The following is a 17,957-nucleotide window of genomic DNA, read 5'->3' on the forward strand; positions in this document are numbered from 1 at the left end:
ACAGAATAGAGTAGAACAGAATTGAATAGAATAGAACAGAACAGAATAGAATAGAATAGAACAGAACAGAATGTAACGGAATAGAATACAATAGAATTGAATAGAATAAAATAGAACAGAATAGAATAGATTTGAATAGAACAGAATAGAATAGAATAGAATAGAATAGAACAGAATAGAACAGAACAGAACAGAATAGAGTAGAACAGAATTGAATAGAATAGAATAGGATAGAACAGAACAGAATAGAAGAGAATAGAATAGAATAGAATAGAATAGAATAGAATAGAATAGAATAGATGAGAACAGAATAGAATAGAATAGAAGAGAAGAGAATAGAACAGAACAGAATAGAATAGAATGGAATAGAACAGAATAGAATAGAATAGAACAGAATAGAATAGAATAGAACAGAATAGAATAGAATAGAATAGAATAGAATAGAATAGAATAGAATAGAACAGAATAGAATAGAATACAATAGAACAGAATGGAATAGAATGTAACAGAATAGAATAAAATAGAACAGAAGAGAACAGAACAGAATTGAATAGAATAGAACAGAATAGAACAGAACAGAACAGAACAGAACAGAACAGAATAGAATAGAACAGAACAGAATAGAATAGAACAAAACAGAATAGGGTAGAACAGATTTGAATAGAAAAGAACAGAACAGAATAGAATAGAATAGAATAGAACAGAATAGAATAGAATAGAATAGAATAGAATAGAATAAAACAGAATAGAACAGAATAGAAGAGAATAGAACAGAATAGAATGGAATAGAATAGAACAGAATAGAATGTAACGGAATAGAATAGAATAGAATAGAATAGAATAGAACAGAAGAGAATAGAATGGAATAGAATAGAACAGAATAGAATGTAACGGAATAGAATACAACAGAATAGAATAGAATAGAACAGAACAGAATAAAATAGAATAGAATAGAACAGTATAGAATAGAATAGAATAGAATAGAACAGAATAGAAGAGAACAGAACAGAATAGAGTAGAATAGAATAGAATAGAAGAGAATAGAAAAGAATAGAACAGAGCAGAACAGAACAGAACAGAATATAATACAATAGAACAGAATAGAATAGAATAGAATAGAAAAGTATAGAATAGTATAGAACAGAATAGAATAGAATAGAATAGAACAGAACAGAATAGAATAGAATAGAATAGATTTGAATAGAACAGAATAGAATAGAATAGAATAGAATAGAATAGAATGTAACGGAATAGAATACAATAGAATTGAATAGAATAAAATAGAACAGAATACAATAGATTTGAATAGAACAGAATAGAATAGAATAGAATAGAATAGAACAGAATAGAACAGAACAGAACAGAATAGAGTAGAGCAGAATTGAATAGAATAGAGTAGGATAGAACAGAACTGAATAGAAGAGAATAGAATAGAATAGAATAGAATAGAATAGAATAGAATAGAATAGAATAGAATAGAATAGAATAGATGAGAACAGAATGGAATAGAATAGAAGAGAAGAGAATAGAACAGAACAGAATAGAATAGAATGGAATAGAACAGAATAGAATAGAATAGAACAGAATAGAATAGAATAGAACAGAATAGAATAGAATAGAATAGAATAGAATAGAATAGAATAGAATAGAATAGAACAGAACAGAGTAGAATAGAATACAATAGAACAGAATGGAATAGAAAGTAACAGAATAGAATATAATAGAACAGAAGAGAACAGAACAGAATTGAATAGAATAGAACAGAATAGAACAGAACAGAACAGAACAGAACAGAACAGAATAGAATAGAACAGAACAGAATAGAATAGAACAAAACAGAATAGGGTAGAACAGATTTGAATAGAAAAGAACAGAACAGAATAGAATAGAATAGAATAGAACAGAATAGAATAGAATAGAATAGAATAGAATAGAATAAAACAGAATAGAACAGAATAGAAGAGAATAGAACAGAATAGAATGGAATAGAATAGAACAGAATAGAATGTAACGGAATAGAATAGAATAGAATAGAATAGAATAGAACAGAAGAGAATAGAATGGAATAGAATAGAACAGAATAGAATGTAACGGAATAGAATACAACAGAATAGAATAGAATAGAACAGAACAGAATAAAATAGAATAGAATAGAACAGTATAGAATAGAATAGAATAGAATAGAACAGAATAGAAGAGAACAGAACAGAATAGAGTAGAATAGAATAGAATAGAAGAGAATAGAAAAGAATAGAACAGAGCAGAACAGAACAGAACAGAATATAATACAATAGAACAGAATAGAATAGAATAGAATAGAAAAGAATAGAATAGTATAGAACAGAATAGAATAGAATAGAATAGAACAGAACAGAATAGAATAGAATAGAATAGATTTGAATAGAACAGAATAGAATAGAATAGAATAGAATAGAATAGAATAGAATAGAATAGAATAGAATAGAATAGAATAGAATAGAATAGAGTAGAATAGAAAGAATAGAACAGAATAGAACAGAACAGAACAGAATAGAGTAGAACAGAATTTAATATAATAGAATAGGATAGAACAGAACAGAATAGAAGAGAACAGAATAGAATAGAAAAGAACAGAATAGAATAGAATAGAATAGAATAGAATAGAATAGAATAGATTAGAACAGAATAGAATAGAATAGAATAGAATAGAATAGAACAGACCAGAATAGAATAGAATGGAATAGAACAGAATAGAAAGGAATAGAACAGAATAGAATAGAATAGAACAGAATAGAATAGAATAGAATAGAATAGAATAGAATAGAATAGAACAGAATAGAATAGAATAGAATAGAACAGAATAGAACAGAATATAAAAGAATAGAATAGAATAGAACAGAAGAGAACAGAACAGAATAGAATAGAATAGAATAGAACAGAAGAGAACAGAACAGAATAGAATAGAATAGAACAGAATAGAACAGAACGGAACAGAACAGAACAGAACAGAATAGATTAGAACATAACAGAATAGAATAGAATAGAATAGAATAGAATAGAATAGAATAGAATAGAATAGAATAGAACAGAATAGAACAGAACAGAACAAAACAGAATAGAATAGAATACAACAGAACAGAACGGAATAGAAGAGAATATAACAGAATAGAATAGAATAGAATAGAACAGAACAGAATAGAACAGAACAGAATAGGAGAGAATAGAACAGAACAGAATAGAGTAGAACAGAATAGAATAGAATAGAAGAGAATAGAACAGAACAAAACAGAATAGAATAGAATAGAATAGAATAGAATAGAATAGAATAGAATAGAATAGAATAGAATAGAATAGAATAGATTAGAACAGAATAGAACAGAACGGAATAGAATAGAATAGAACAGAACAGAACAGAATAGAATCGAAGAGAATAGAATAGAATAGAATAGAATAGAATAGAACAGAATAAAATAGAATAGAATAGAATACAACAGAATAGAACAGAATAGAAGAGAATAGAATGGAATATAATAGAACACAATAGAATGTAACGGAATAGAATACAATAGAATAGAATAGAACAGAACAGAACAGAAGAGAATAGAATAGAATAGAGTAGAACAGAATAGAATAGAATAGAACAGAACAGAACAGAATAGAATAGAATAGAACAGAACAGAACAGAATAGAACAGAGCAGAATACAATAGAATAGAACACAATAGAATAGAATAGAATAGAATAGTATAGAACAGAATAGAATAGAATAGAATAGAATAGAACAGAATAGAATAGAATAGAATAGAACAGAACGGAATATAATAGAATAGAACAGAACAGAACAGAATAGAATCCAAGAGAATAGAATAGAATAGAACAGAACAGAATAGAATAGAATAGAATAGAATAGAATAGAATAGAACAGAACAGAATAGAATAGAATAGAATAGAACGGAACAGAATAGAATAGAATAGAATACAACAGAATACATCAGAATAGAAGAGAATAGAACAGAATAGAATGGAATAGAATAGAACAGAATCGAATGTAACGGAATAGAATAAAATAGAATAGAACAGAACAGAACAGAAGAGAATAGAATAGAATAGAGTAGAACAGAATAGAATAGAATAGAACAGAACAGAACAGAATAGAATAGAATAGAACAGAACAGAACAGAATAGAACAGAGCAGAATACAATAGAATAGAACACAATAGAATAGAATAGAATAGAATAGTATAGAACAGAATAGAATAGAATAGAATAAAATAGAACAGAATAGAATAGAATAGAATAGAACAGAACGGAATATAATAGAATAGAACAGAACAGAACAGAATAGAATCCAAGAGAATAGAATAGAATAGAACAGAACAGAATAGAATAGAATAGAATAGAATAGAATAGAATAGAACAGAACAGAATAGAATAGAATAGAACAGAACAGAACAGAAGAGAATAGAATAGAATAGAGTAGAACAGAATAGAATAGAATAGAACAGAACAGAACAGAATAGAATAGAATAGAATAGAATAGTATAGAACACAACAGAATAGAATAGAATAGAATAGAATAGAATAGAACAGAACAGAATAGAATAGAATAGAATAGAATAGAATAGAATAGAACAGAACAGAATAGAATAGAATAGAACAGAACAGAACAGAAGAGAATAGAATAGAATAGAGTAGAACAGAATAGAATAGAATAGAACAGAACAGAACAGAATAGAATAGAATAGAACAGAACAGAACAGAATAGAACAGAGCAGAATACAATAGAATAGAACACAATAGAATAGAATAGAATAGAATAGTATAGAACAGAATAGAATAAAATAGAATAGAATAGAACAGAATAGAATAGAATAGAATAGAACAGAACGGAATATAATAGAATAGAACAGAACAGAACAGAATAGAATCCAAGAGAATAGAATAGAATAGAACAGAACAGAATAGAATAGAATAGAATAGAGTAGAACAGAATAAAATAGAATACAATAGAATAGAATAGAACAGAACAGAACAGAATAGAATAGAATAGAACAGAACAGAACAGAATAGACCAGAACAGAATACAATAGAATAGAACACAATAGAATAGAATAGAATAGAATAGTATAGAACACAACAGAATAGAATAGAATAGAATAGAATAGAATAGAACAGAACAGAATTGAATAGAATAGAACAGAACAGAATAGAATAGAACAGAATAGAATAGAATAGAACAGAACAGAACAGAATAGAATAGAATAGAATAGAAGAGAACAGAATAGAATAGAATAGAATAGAATAGAATAGAACAGAATAGAATAGAATAGAACAGAATAGAATAGAACAGAACAAAACAGAATAGAATAGAATAGAATAGAACAGAACAGAATAGAATATTATAGAACAGAACAGAATAGAACAGAACAGAATAGAATAGAATAGAACAGAACAGAATAGAGTAGAACAGAATTGAATAGAATAGAACAGAACAGAATAGAATAGAATAGAACAGAACAGAATGTAACGGAAGAGAATACAATAGAATTGAATAGAATACAATAGAACAGAATAGAATAGATTTGAATAGAACAGAATAGAATAGAATAGAACAGAATAGAACAGAACAGAACAGAATAGAGTAGAACAGAATTGAATAGAATAGAATAGGATAGAACAGAACAGAATAGAAGAGAGCAGAGTAGAATAGAATAGAACAGAATAGAATAGAATGGAATAGAATAGAATAGAATAGAATAGAATAGAATAGAATAGAATAGAATAGAATAGAATAGATGAGAACAGAATAGAATAGAATAGAATAGAAGAGAATAGAACAGAACAGAATAGAATAGAATGGAATAGAACAAATAGAATAGAAAAGAATAGAATAGAATAGAATAGAATAGAATAGAATAGAATAGAATAGAATAGAATAGAACAGAATAGAATAGAATAGAATAGAACAGAATGGAATAGAATGTAACAGAATAGAATAGAATAGAACAGAAGAGAACAGAACAGAATAGAATAGAATAGAACAGAATAGAACAGAACAGAATAGAATAGAACAAAACAGAATAGGGTAGAACAGATTTGAATAGAATAGAACAGAACACAATAGAATAGAATAGAATAGAACAGAATAGAATAGAATAGAATAGAATAGAATAGAATAAAACAGAATAGAACAGAATAGAAGAGAATAGAACAGAATAGAATGGAATAGAATAGAACAGAATAGAATGTAACGGAATAGAATAGAATAGAATAGAATAGAATAGAATAGAACAGAAGAGAATAGAATGGAATAGAATAGAACAGAATAGAATGTAACGGAATAGAATACAACAGAATAGAATAGAATAGAACAGAACAGAATAGAATAGAATAGAATAGAACAGTATAGATTAGAATAGAATAAAATAGAACAGAATAGAACAGAACAGAACAGAATAGAGTAGAATAGAATAGAATAGAATAGAATAGAATAGAATAGAATAGAATAGAATAGAATAGAAAAGAATAGAACAGAGCAGAACAGAACAGAACAGAATAGAATACAATAGAACAGAATAGAATAGAATAGAATAGAAAAGAATAGAATAGTATAGAACAGAACAGAATAGAATAGATTAGAATAGAACAGAACAGAATAGAGAGAATAGAATAGATTTGAATAGAACAGAATAGAATAGAATAGAATAGAATAGAATAGAATAGAATAGAATAGAATAGAATAGAGTAGAATAGAAAGAATAGAACAGAAAAGAACGGAACAGAACAGAATAGAGTAGAACAGAATTGAATATAATAGAATAGGATAGAACAGAACAGAATAGAAGAGAACAGAATAGAATAGAAAAGAACAGAATAGAATAGAATAGAATAGAACAGAATAGAGCAGAACAGAACAGAACAGAAGAGAACAGAATAGAATAGATCAGAATAGAATAGAATAGAATAGAAAAGAACAGAACAGAATAGAACAGAACAGAATACAATAGAATAGAACACAATAGAATAGAATAGAATAGAATAGTATAGAACAGAACAGAATAGAATAGAATTGAATAGAATAGAATAGAATAGAATAGAATAGAATAGAATAGAATAGAATAGAACAGAATAGAACAGAATAGAATGGAATAGAATAAAATAGAATAGAATAGAATAGAATAGAACAGAACAGAATAGAATAGAACAGAATAGAATTGAATAAGACAGAACAGAATAGAATAGAATGGAAAAGAACAGAATAGAATAGAATAGAACAGAACAGAATAGAATAGACTAGAATAGAATACAATAGAATAGAACACAATAGAATAGATTAGAATAGAATATTATAGAACATAACAGAATAGAATAGAATAGAATAGAATAGAAGAATAGAATAGAATAGAATAGAACAGAACAGAATAGAATAGAATAGAACAGAAGAGAATAGAATAGAACAGAATAGAATAGAATAGAACAGAATAGAATAGAATAGAACAGAACAGAACAGAATAGAATAGAATAGAATAGAATAGAAGAGAACAGAATAGAATAGAATAGAATAGAATAGAATAGAATAGAATAGAATAGAATAGAACAGAATAGAATAGAATAGAACAGAATAGAATAGAACAGAACAAAACAGAATAGAATAGAATAGAATAGAACAGAACAGAATAGAATATTATAGAACAGAACAGAATAGAACAGAACAGAATAGAATAGAATAGAACAGAACAGAATAGAGTAGAACAGAATTGAATAGAATAGAACAGAACCGAATAGAATAGAATAGAACAGAACAGAATGTAACGGAATAGAATACAATAGAATTGAATAGAATACAATAGAACAGAATAGAATAGATTTGAATAGAACAGAATAGAATAGAATAGAATAGAACAGAATAGAACAGAACAGAACAGAATAGAGTAGAACAGAATTGAATAGAATAGAATAGGATAGAACAGAATAGAAGAGAACAGAGTAGAATAGAATAGAATAGAATAGATGAGAACAGAATAGAATAGAATAGAATAGAAGAGAATAGAAGAGAACAGAATAGAATAGAATGGAATAGAACAGAATAGAATAGAATAGAACAGAATAGAATAGAATAGAACAGAATAGAATAGAATAGAATAGAATAGAATAGAATAGAATAGAATAGAACAGAACAGAATAGAATAGAATAGAATAGAACAGAATGGAATAGAATGTAACAGAATAGAATAGAATAGAACAGAAGAGAACAGAACAGAATAGAATAGAATAGAACAGAATAGAACAGAACAGAACAGAACAGAACAGAACAGAATAGAAAAGAACAGAACAGAATAGAATAGAATAGAATAGAACAGAATAGAATAGAATAGAATAGAATAAAACAGAATAGAACAGAATAGAAGAGAATAGAACAGAATAGAATGGAATAGAATAGAACAGAATAGAATGTAACGGAATAGAAGAGAATAGAATAGAATAGAATAGAATAGAATAGAATAGAACAGAAGAGAATAGAATGGAATAGAATAGAACAGAATAGAATGTAACGGAATAGAATACAACAGAATAGAATAGAATAGAACAGAACAGAATAAAATAGAATAGAATAGAACAGTATAGAATAGAATAGAATAGAATAGAACAGAATAGAAGAGAACAGAACAGAATAGAGTAGAATAGAATAGAATAGAAGAGAATAGAAAAGAATAGAACAGAGCAGAACAGAACAGAACAGAATATAATACAATAGAACAGAATAGAATAGAATAGAATAGAAAAGAATAGAATAGTATAGAGCAGAATAGAATAGAATAGAATAGAACAGAACAGAATAGAATAGAATAGAATAGATTTGAATAGAACAGAATAGAATATAATAGAATAGAATAGAATAGAATAGAATAGAATAGAATAGAATAGAGTAGAATAGAAAGAATAGAACAGAATAGAACAGAACAGAACAGAATAGAGTAGAACAGAATTTAATATAATAGAATAGGATAGAACAGAACAGAATAGAAGAGAACAGAATAGAATAGAAAAGAACAGAATAGAATAGAATAGAATAGAATAGAATAGATTAGAACAGAATAGAATAGAATAGAATAGAATAGAATAGAACAGACCAGAATAGAATAGAATGGAATAGAACAGAATAGAAAGGAATAGAACAGAATAGAATAGAATAGAACAGAATAGAATAGAATAGAATAGAATAGAATAGAATAGAATAGAATAGAATAGAATAGAATAGAACAGAATAGAATAGAATAGAATAGAACAGAATAGAACAGAATATAACAGAATAGAATAGAATAGAACAGAAGAGAACAGAACAGAATAGAATAGAATAGAACAGAATAGAGCAGAACAGAACAGAACAGAACAGAATAGAATAGATCAGAATAGAATAGAATAGAATAGAATAGAATAGAAAAGAACAGAACAGAATAGAACAGAACAGAATACAATAGAATAGAACACAATAGAATAGAATAGAATAGAATAGAATAGAATAGAATAGAATAGAACAGAACAGAATAGAATAGAACAGAATAGAATTGAATAAGACAGAACATAATAGAATAGAGTGGAAAAGAACAGAATAGAATAGAATAGAACAGAACAGAATAGAATAGAATAGAACAGAACACAATAGAACAGAACAGAATAGAATAGAATAGAACAAACAGAATAGAGTAGAACAGAATTGAATAGAATAGAACAGAACAGAATAGAATAGAATAGAATAGAACAGAATAGAATAGAATAGAATAGAATACAACAGAATAGAACAGAATAGAAGAGAATAGAACGGAAGAATGGAATAGAATAGAACAGAATAGAATGTAACGGAATAGAATAGAATAGAATAGAATAGAATAGCATAGAATCGAATAGAACAGAACAGAGTAGAATGGAATAGAATAGAACAGAATAGAATGTAACGGAATAGAATACAATAGAATAGAATAGAATAGAACAGAACAGAACAGAATAAAATAGAATAGAACAGAATCGAATAGAATAGAATAGAACAGAAGAGAATAGAATAGAATAGAATAAAACAGAACAGAATAGAATAGAATAGAACAGAACAGAATAGAATATTATAGAACAGAACTGAATAGAACAGAACAGAATAGATTAGAATAGAACAGAAGAGAACAGAATAGAATAGAATAGAATAGAACAGAATAGAACAGAACAGAACAGAACAGAACAGAACAGAACAGAACAGAACAGAATAGAATAGAACAGGACAGAATAGAATAGAACAAAACAGAATAGGGTAGAACAGATTTGAATAGAAAAGAACAGAACAGAATAGAATAGAATAGAATAGAACAGAATAGAATAGAATAGAATAGAATAGAATAGAATAGAATAAAACAGAATAGAACAGAATAGAAGAGAATAGAACAGAATAGAATGGAATAGAATAGAACAGAATAGAATGTAACGGAATAGAATAGAATAGAATAGAATAGAATAGAACAGAAGAGAATAGAATGGAATAGAATAGAACAGAATAGAATGTAACGGAATAGAATACAACAGAATAGAATAGAATAGAACAGAACAGAATAAAATAGAATAGAATAGAACAGTATAGAATAGAATAGAACAGAACAGAATAGAATATTATAGAACAGAACAGAATAGAACAGAACAGAATAGAATAGAATAGAACAGAACAGAATAGAGTAGAACAGAATTAAATAGAATAGAACAGAACAGAATAGAATAGAATAGAACAGAACAGAATGTAACGGAATAGAATACAATAGAATTGAATAGAATACAACAGAACAGAATAGAATAGATTTGAATAGAACAGAATAGAATAGAATAGAATAGAATAGAATAGAATAGAATAGAATAGAATAGAATAGAATAGAACAGAATAGAACAGAACAGAACAGAATAGAGTAGAACAGAATAGAATATAATAGAATAGGATAGAACAGAACAGAATAGAAGAGAACAGAATAGAATAGAAGAGAATAGAATAGAATAGAATAGAATAGAATAGAATAGAATAGAATAGAATAGATTAGAACAGAATAGAATAGAATAGAATAGAATAGAATAGAACGGAACAGAATAGAATAGATGGAATAGAACAGAATAGAATAGAAAAAAGAGAATAGAATAGAATAGAACAGAATAGAATAGAATAGAATAGAATAGAATAGAATAGAACAGAACAGAATTGAATAGAATAGAATAGAACAGAATAGAATAGAATATAACAGAATATAATAGAATAGAACATAAGAGAACAGAACAGAATAGAATAGAATAGAACAGAATAGAACAGAACGGAACAGAACAGAACAGAACAGAATAGAATAGAACATAACAGAATAGAATAGAATAGAATAGAATAGAATAGAATAGAATAGAATAGAATAGAATAGAATAGAATAGAACAGAATAGAACAGAACAGAACAAAACAGAATAGAATAGAATACAACAGAACAGAACAGAATAGAAGAGAATATAACAGAATAGAATAGAATAGAATAGAACAGAACAGAATAGAACAGAACAGAATAGGATAGAATAGAACAGAACAGAATAGAGTAGAACAGAATTGAATAAAATAGAACAGAACAGAATAGAATAGAATAGAATAGAACAGAAGAGAATAGAATAGAATAGAATACAACAGAACAGAACAGAATAGAAGAGAATATAACAGAGTAGAATGTAATAGAATAGAATAGAATAGAACAGAACAGAATAGAACAGAACAGAATAGGAGAGAATAGAACAGAACAGAATAGAGTAGAACAGAATAGAATATAATAGATAGAATAGAATAGAACAGAACAGAACAGAATACAGTAGAATAGAACACAATAGAATAGAATAGAATAGAATAGATTAGAACAGAATAGAACAGAACGGAATAGAATAGAATAGAACAGAACAGAACAGAATAGAATCGAAGAGAATAGAATAGAATAGAATAGAAGAGAATAGAATAGAATAGAACAGAATAGAATAGAATAGAATAGAACAGAATAAAATAGAATAGAATAGAATAGAACAGAATAGAAGAGAATAGAACAGAATAGAATGGAATATAATAGAACAGAATAGAATGTAACGGAATAGAATACAATAGAATAGAATAGAACAGAACAGAACAGAATAGAATAGAATAGATTAGTATAGAACAGAATAGAATAGAATAGAATAGAATAGAATAGAACAGAACAGAACAGAATAGAATAGAATAGAACAGAACAGAACAGAATAGAACAGAACAGAATACAATAGAATAGAACACAATAGAATAGAATAGAATAGAATAGTACAGAACAAAACAGAATAGAATAGAATAGAATAGAATAAAATAGAATAGAATAGATTAGAACAGAATAGAACAGAACGGAATAGAATAGAATAGAACAGAACAGAACAGAATAGAATCGAAGAGAATAGAATAGAACAGAACAGAATAGAATAGAATAGAATAGAATAGAATAGAATAGAATAGAATAGAATAGAATAGAATAGAACAGAATAGAACAGAACAGAATAGAATAGAACAGAAAGAATAGAATAGAAAAGAATAGAATAGAACAGAACAGAATAGAACACAACAGAACAGAACAGAATAGAATAGAATAGAATAGAACAGAATAGGATAGAATAGAACAGAACAGAATAGAGTAGAACAGAATTGAATAGAATAGAAGAGAACAGAATAGAATAGAACAGAATAGAATAGAAGAGAACAGAACAGAATAGAATAGAATAGAACAGAACAGAATAGAATAGAACAGAACAGAACAGAATAGAACAGAACAGAATAGAATAGAACAGAACAGAACAGAACAGAATAGAATAGAATAGAATAGAATAGAATAGAATAGAATAGAATAAAACAGAACAGAATAGAATGGAATAGAATAGAACAGAATAGAATAGAACAGAACAAAACAGAATAGAATAGAATAGAATAGAATAGAATAGAATAGAATAGAATAGAATAGAATAGAATAGAATAGAATAGAATAGATTAGAACAGAATAGAACAGAACGGAATAGAATAGAATAGAACAGAACAGAACAGAATAGAATCGAAGAGAATAGAATAGAATAGAATAGAATAGAATAGAATAGAACAGAATAAAATAGAATAGAATAGAATACAACAGAATAGAACAGAATAGAAGAGAATAGAACAGAATAGAATGGAATATAATAGAACAGAATAGAATGTAACGGAATAGAATACAATAGAATAGAATAGAACAGAACAGAATAGAATAGAATAGAATAGATTTGAATAGAACAGAATAGAATAGAATAGAATAGAATAGAATAGAATAGAATGTAACGGAATAGAATACAATAGAATTGAATAGAATAAAATAGAACAGAATACAATAGATTTGAATAGAACAGAATAGAATAGAATAGAATAGAATAGAACAGAATAGAACAGAACAGAACAGAATAGAGTAGAGCAGAATTGAATAGAATAGAGTAGGATAGAACAGAACTGAATAGAAGAGAATAGAATAGAATAGAATAGAATAGAATAGAATAGAATAGAATAGAATAGAATAGATGAGAACAGAATAGAATAGAATAGAAGAGAAGAGAATAGAACAGAACAGAATAGAATAGAATGGAATAGAACAGAATAGAATAGAATAGAACAGAATAGAATAGAATAGAACAGAATAGAATAGAATAGAATAGAATAGAATAGAATAGAATAGAATAGAATAGAACAGAACAGAATAGAATAGAATACAATAGAACAGAATGGAATAGAAAGTAACAGAATAGAATATAATAGAACAGAAGAGAACAGAACAGAATTGAATAGAATAGAACAGAATAGAACAGAACAGAACAGAACAGAACAGAACAGAATAGAATAGAACAGAACAGAATAGAATAGAACAAAACAGAATAGGGTAGAACAGATTTGAATAGAAAAGAACAGAACAGAATAGAATAGAATAGAATAGAACAGAATAGAATAGAATAGAATAGAATAAAACAGAATAGAACAGAATAGAAGAGAATAGAACAGAATAGAATGGAATAGAATAGAACAGAATAGAATGTAACGGAATAGAATAGAATAGAATAGAATAGAATAGAACAGAAGAGAATAGAATGGAATAGAATAGAACAGAATAGAATGTAACGGAATAGAATACAACAGAATAGAATAGAATAGAACAGAACAGAATAAAATAGAATAGAATAGAACAGTATAGAATAGAATAGAATAGAATAGAACAGAATAGAAGAGAACAGAACAGAATAGAGTAGAATAGAATAGAATAGAAGAGAATAGAAAAGAATAGAACAGAGCAGAACAGAACAGAACAGAATATAATACAATAGAACAGAATAGAATAGAATAGAATAGAAAAGAATAGAATAGTATAGAACAGAATAGAATAGAATAGAATAGAACAGAACAGAATAGAATAGAATAGAATAGATTTGAATAGAACAGAATAGAATAGAATAGAATAGAATAGAATAGAATAGAATAGAATAGAATAGAATAGAATAGAATAGAGTAGAATAGAAAGAATAGAACAGAATAGAACAGAACAGAACAGAATAGAGTAGAACAGAATTTAATATAATAGAATAGGATAGAACAGAACAGAATAGAAGAGAACAGAATAGAATAGAAAAGAACAGAATAGAATAGAATAGAATAGAATAGAATAGAATAGAATAGAATAGATTAGAACAGAATAGAATAGAATAGAATAGAATAGAATAGAACAGACCAGAATAGAATAGAATGGAATAGAACAGAATAGAAAGGAATAGAACAGAATAGAATAGAATAGAACAGAATAGAATAGAATAGAATAGAATAGAATAGAATAGAATAGAACAGAATAGAATAGAATAGAATAGAACAGAATAGAACAGAATATAAAAGAATAGAATAGAATAGAACAGAAGAGAACAGAACAGAATAGAATAGAATAGAATAGAACAGAAGAGAACAGAACAGAATAGAATAGAATAGAACAGAATAGAACAGAACGGAACAGAACAGAACAGAACAGAATAGATTAGAACATAACAGAATAGAATAGAATAGAATAGAAGAGAATAGAATAGAATAGAATAGAATAGAATAGAATAGAACAGAATAGAACAGAACAGAACAAAACAGAATAGAATAGAATACAACAGAACAGAACGGAATAGAAGAGAATATAACAGAATAGAATAGAATAGAATAGAACAGAACAGAATAGAACAGAACAGAATAGGAGAGAATAGAACAGAACAGAATAGAGTAGAACAGAATAGAATAGAATAGAAGAGAATAGAACAGAACAAAACAGAATAGAATAGAATAGAATAGAATAGAATAGAATAGAATAGAATAGAATAGAATAGATTAGAACAGAATAGAACAGAACGGAATAGAATAGAATAGAACAGAACAGAACAGAATAGAATCGAAGAGAATAGAATAGAATAGAATAGAATAGAATAGAACAGAATAAAATAGAATAGAATAGAATACAACAGAATAGAACAGAATAGAAGAGAATAGAACAGAATAGAATGGAATATAATAGAACACAATAGAATGTAACGGAATAGAATACAATAGAATAGAATAGAACAGAACAGAACAGAAGAGAATAGAATAGAATAGAGTAGAACAGAATAGAATAGAATAGAACAGAACAGAACAGAATAGAATAGAATAGAACAGAACAGAACAGAATAGAACAGAGCAGAATACAATAGAATAGAACACAATAGAATAGAATAGAATAGAATAGTATAGAACAGAATAGAATAGAATAGAATAGAATAGAACAGAATAGAATAGAATAGAATAGAACAGAACGGAATATAATAGAATAGAACAGAACAGAACAGAATAGAATCCAAGAGAATAGAATAGAATAGAACAGAACAGAATAGAATAGAATAGAATAGAATAGAATAGAATAGAACAGAACAGAATAGAATAGAATAGAATAGAACAGAACAGAATAGAATAGAATAGAATACAACAGAATACATCAGAATAGAAGAGAATAGAACAGAATAGAATGGAATAGAATAGAACAGAATCGAATGTAACGGAATAGAATAAAATAGAATAGAATAGAACAGAACAGAACAGAATAGAATAGAATAGAATAGAGTAGAACAGAATAAAATAGAATACAATAGAATAGAATAGAACAGAACAGAACAGAATAGAATAGAATAGAACAGAACAGAACAGAATAGACCAGAACAGAATACAATAGAATAGAACACAATAGAATAGAATAGAATAGAATAGTATAGAACACAACAGAATAGAATAGAATAGAATAGAATAGAATAGAACAGAACAGAATTGAATAGAATAGAACAGAACAGAATAGAATAGAACAGAATAGAATAGAATAGAACAGAACAGAACAGAATAGAATAGAATAGAATAGAAGAGAACAGAATAGAATAGAATAGAATAGAATAGAATAGAACAGAATAGAATAGAATAGAACAGAATAGAATAGAACAGAACAAAACAGAATAGAATAGAATAGAATAGAACAGAACAGAATAGAATATTATAGAACAGAACAGAATAGAACAGAACAGAATAGAATAGAATAGAACAGAACAGAATAGAGTAGAACAGAATTGAATAGAATAGAACAGAACAGAATAGAATAGAATAGAACAGAACAGAATGTAACGGAATAGAATACAATAGAATTGAATAGAATACAATAGAACAGAATAGAATAGATTTGAATAGAACAGAATAGAATAGAATAGAACAGAATAGAACAGAACAGAACAGAATAGAGTAGAACAGAATTGAATAGAATAGAATAGGATAGAACAGAACAGAATAGAAGAGAGCAGAGTAGAATAGAATAGAACAGAATAGAATAGAATGGAATAGAATAGAATAGAATAGAATAGAATAGAATAGAATAGAATAGAATAGAATAGATGAGAACAGAATAGAATAGAATAGAATAGAAGAGAATAGAACAGAACAGAATAGAATAGAATGGAATAGAACAAATAGAATAGAAAAGAATAGAATAGAATAGAATAGAATAGAATAGAATAGAATAGAATAGAATAGAATAGAATAGAATAGAATAGAACAGAATAGAATAGAATAGAATAGAACAGAATGGAATAGAATGTAACAGAATAGAATAGAATAGAACATAAGAGAACAGAACAGAATAGAATAGAATAGAACAGAATAGAACAGAACAGAATAGAATAGAACAAAACAGAATAGGGTAGAACAGATTTGAATAGAATAGAACAGAACACAATAGAATAGAATAGAATAGAACAGAATAGAATAGAATAGAATAGAATAGAATAGAATAAAACAGAATAGAACAGAATAGAAGAGAATAGAACAGAATAGAATGGAATAGAATAGAACAGAATAGAATGTAACGGAATAGAATAGAATAGAATAGAATAGAATAGAACAGAAGAGAATAGAATGGAATAGAATAGAACAGAATAGAATGTAACGGAATAGAATACAACAGAATAGAATAGAATAGAACAGAACAGAATAGAATAGAATAGAATAGAACAGTATAGATTAGAATAGAATAAAATAGAACAGAATAGAACAGAACAGAACAGAATAGAGTAGAATAGAATAGAATAGAATAGAATAGAATAGAATAGAATAGAATAGAATAGAATAGAAAAGAATAGAACAGAGCAGAACAGAACAGAACAGAATAGAATACAATAGAACAGAATAGAATAGAATAGAATAGAAAAGAATAGAATAGTATAGAACAGAACAGAATAGAATAGAATAGAATAGAACAGAACAGAATAGAGAGAATAGAATAGATTTGAATAGAACAGAATAGAATAGAATAGAATAGAATAGAATAGAATAGAATAGAATAGAGTAGAATAGAAAGAATAGAACAGAAGAGAACGGA

This window comes from Sus scrofa, chromosome 13 (genome assembly GCF_054392235.1).
Source record: "Sus scrofa isolate SSC_HxYL_T2T_F1_AM1 chromosome 13, Sscrofa_HxYL_maternal_Yorkshire_Landrace_v2.0, whole genome shotgun sequence".
Taxonomy (NCBI): Eukaryota; Metazoa; Chordata; class Mammalia; order Artiodactyla; family Suidae; genus Sus; species Sus scrofa.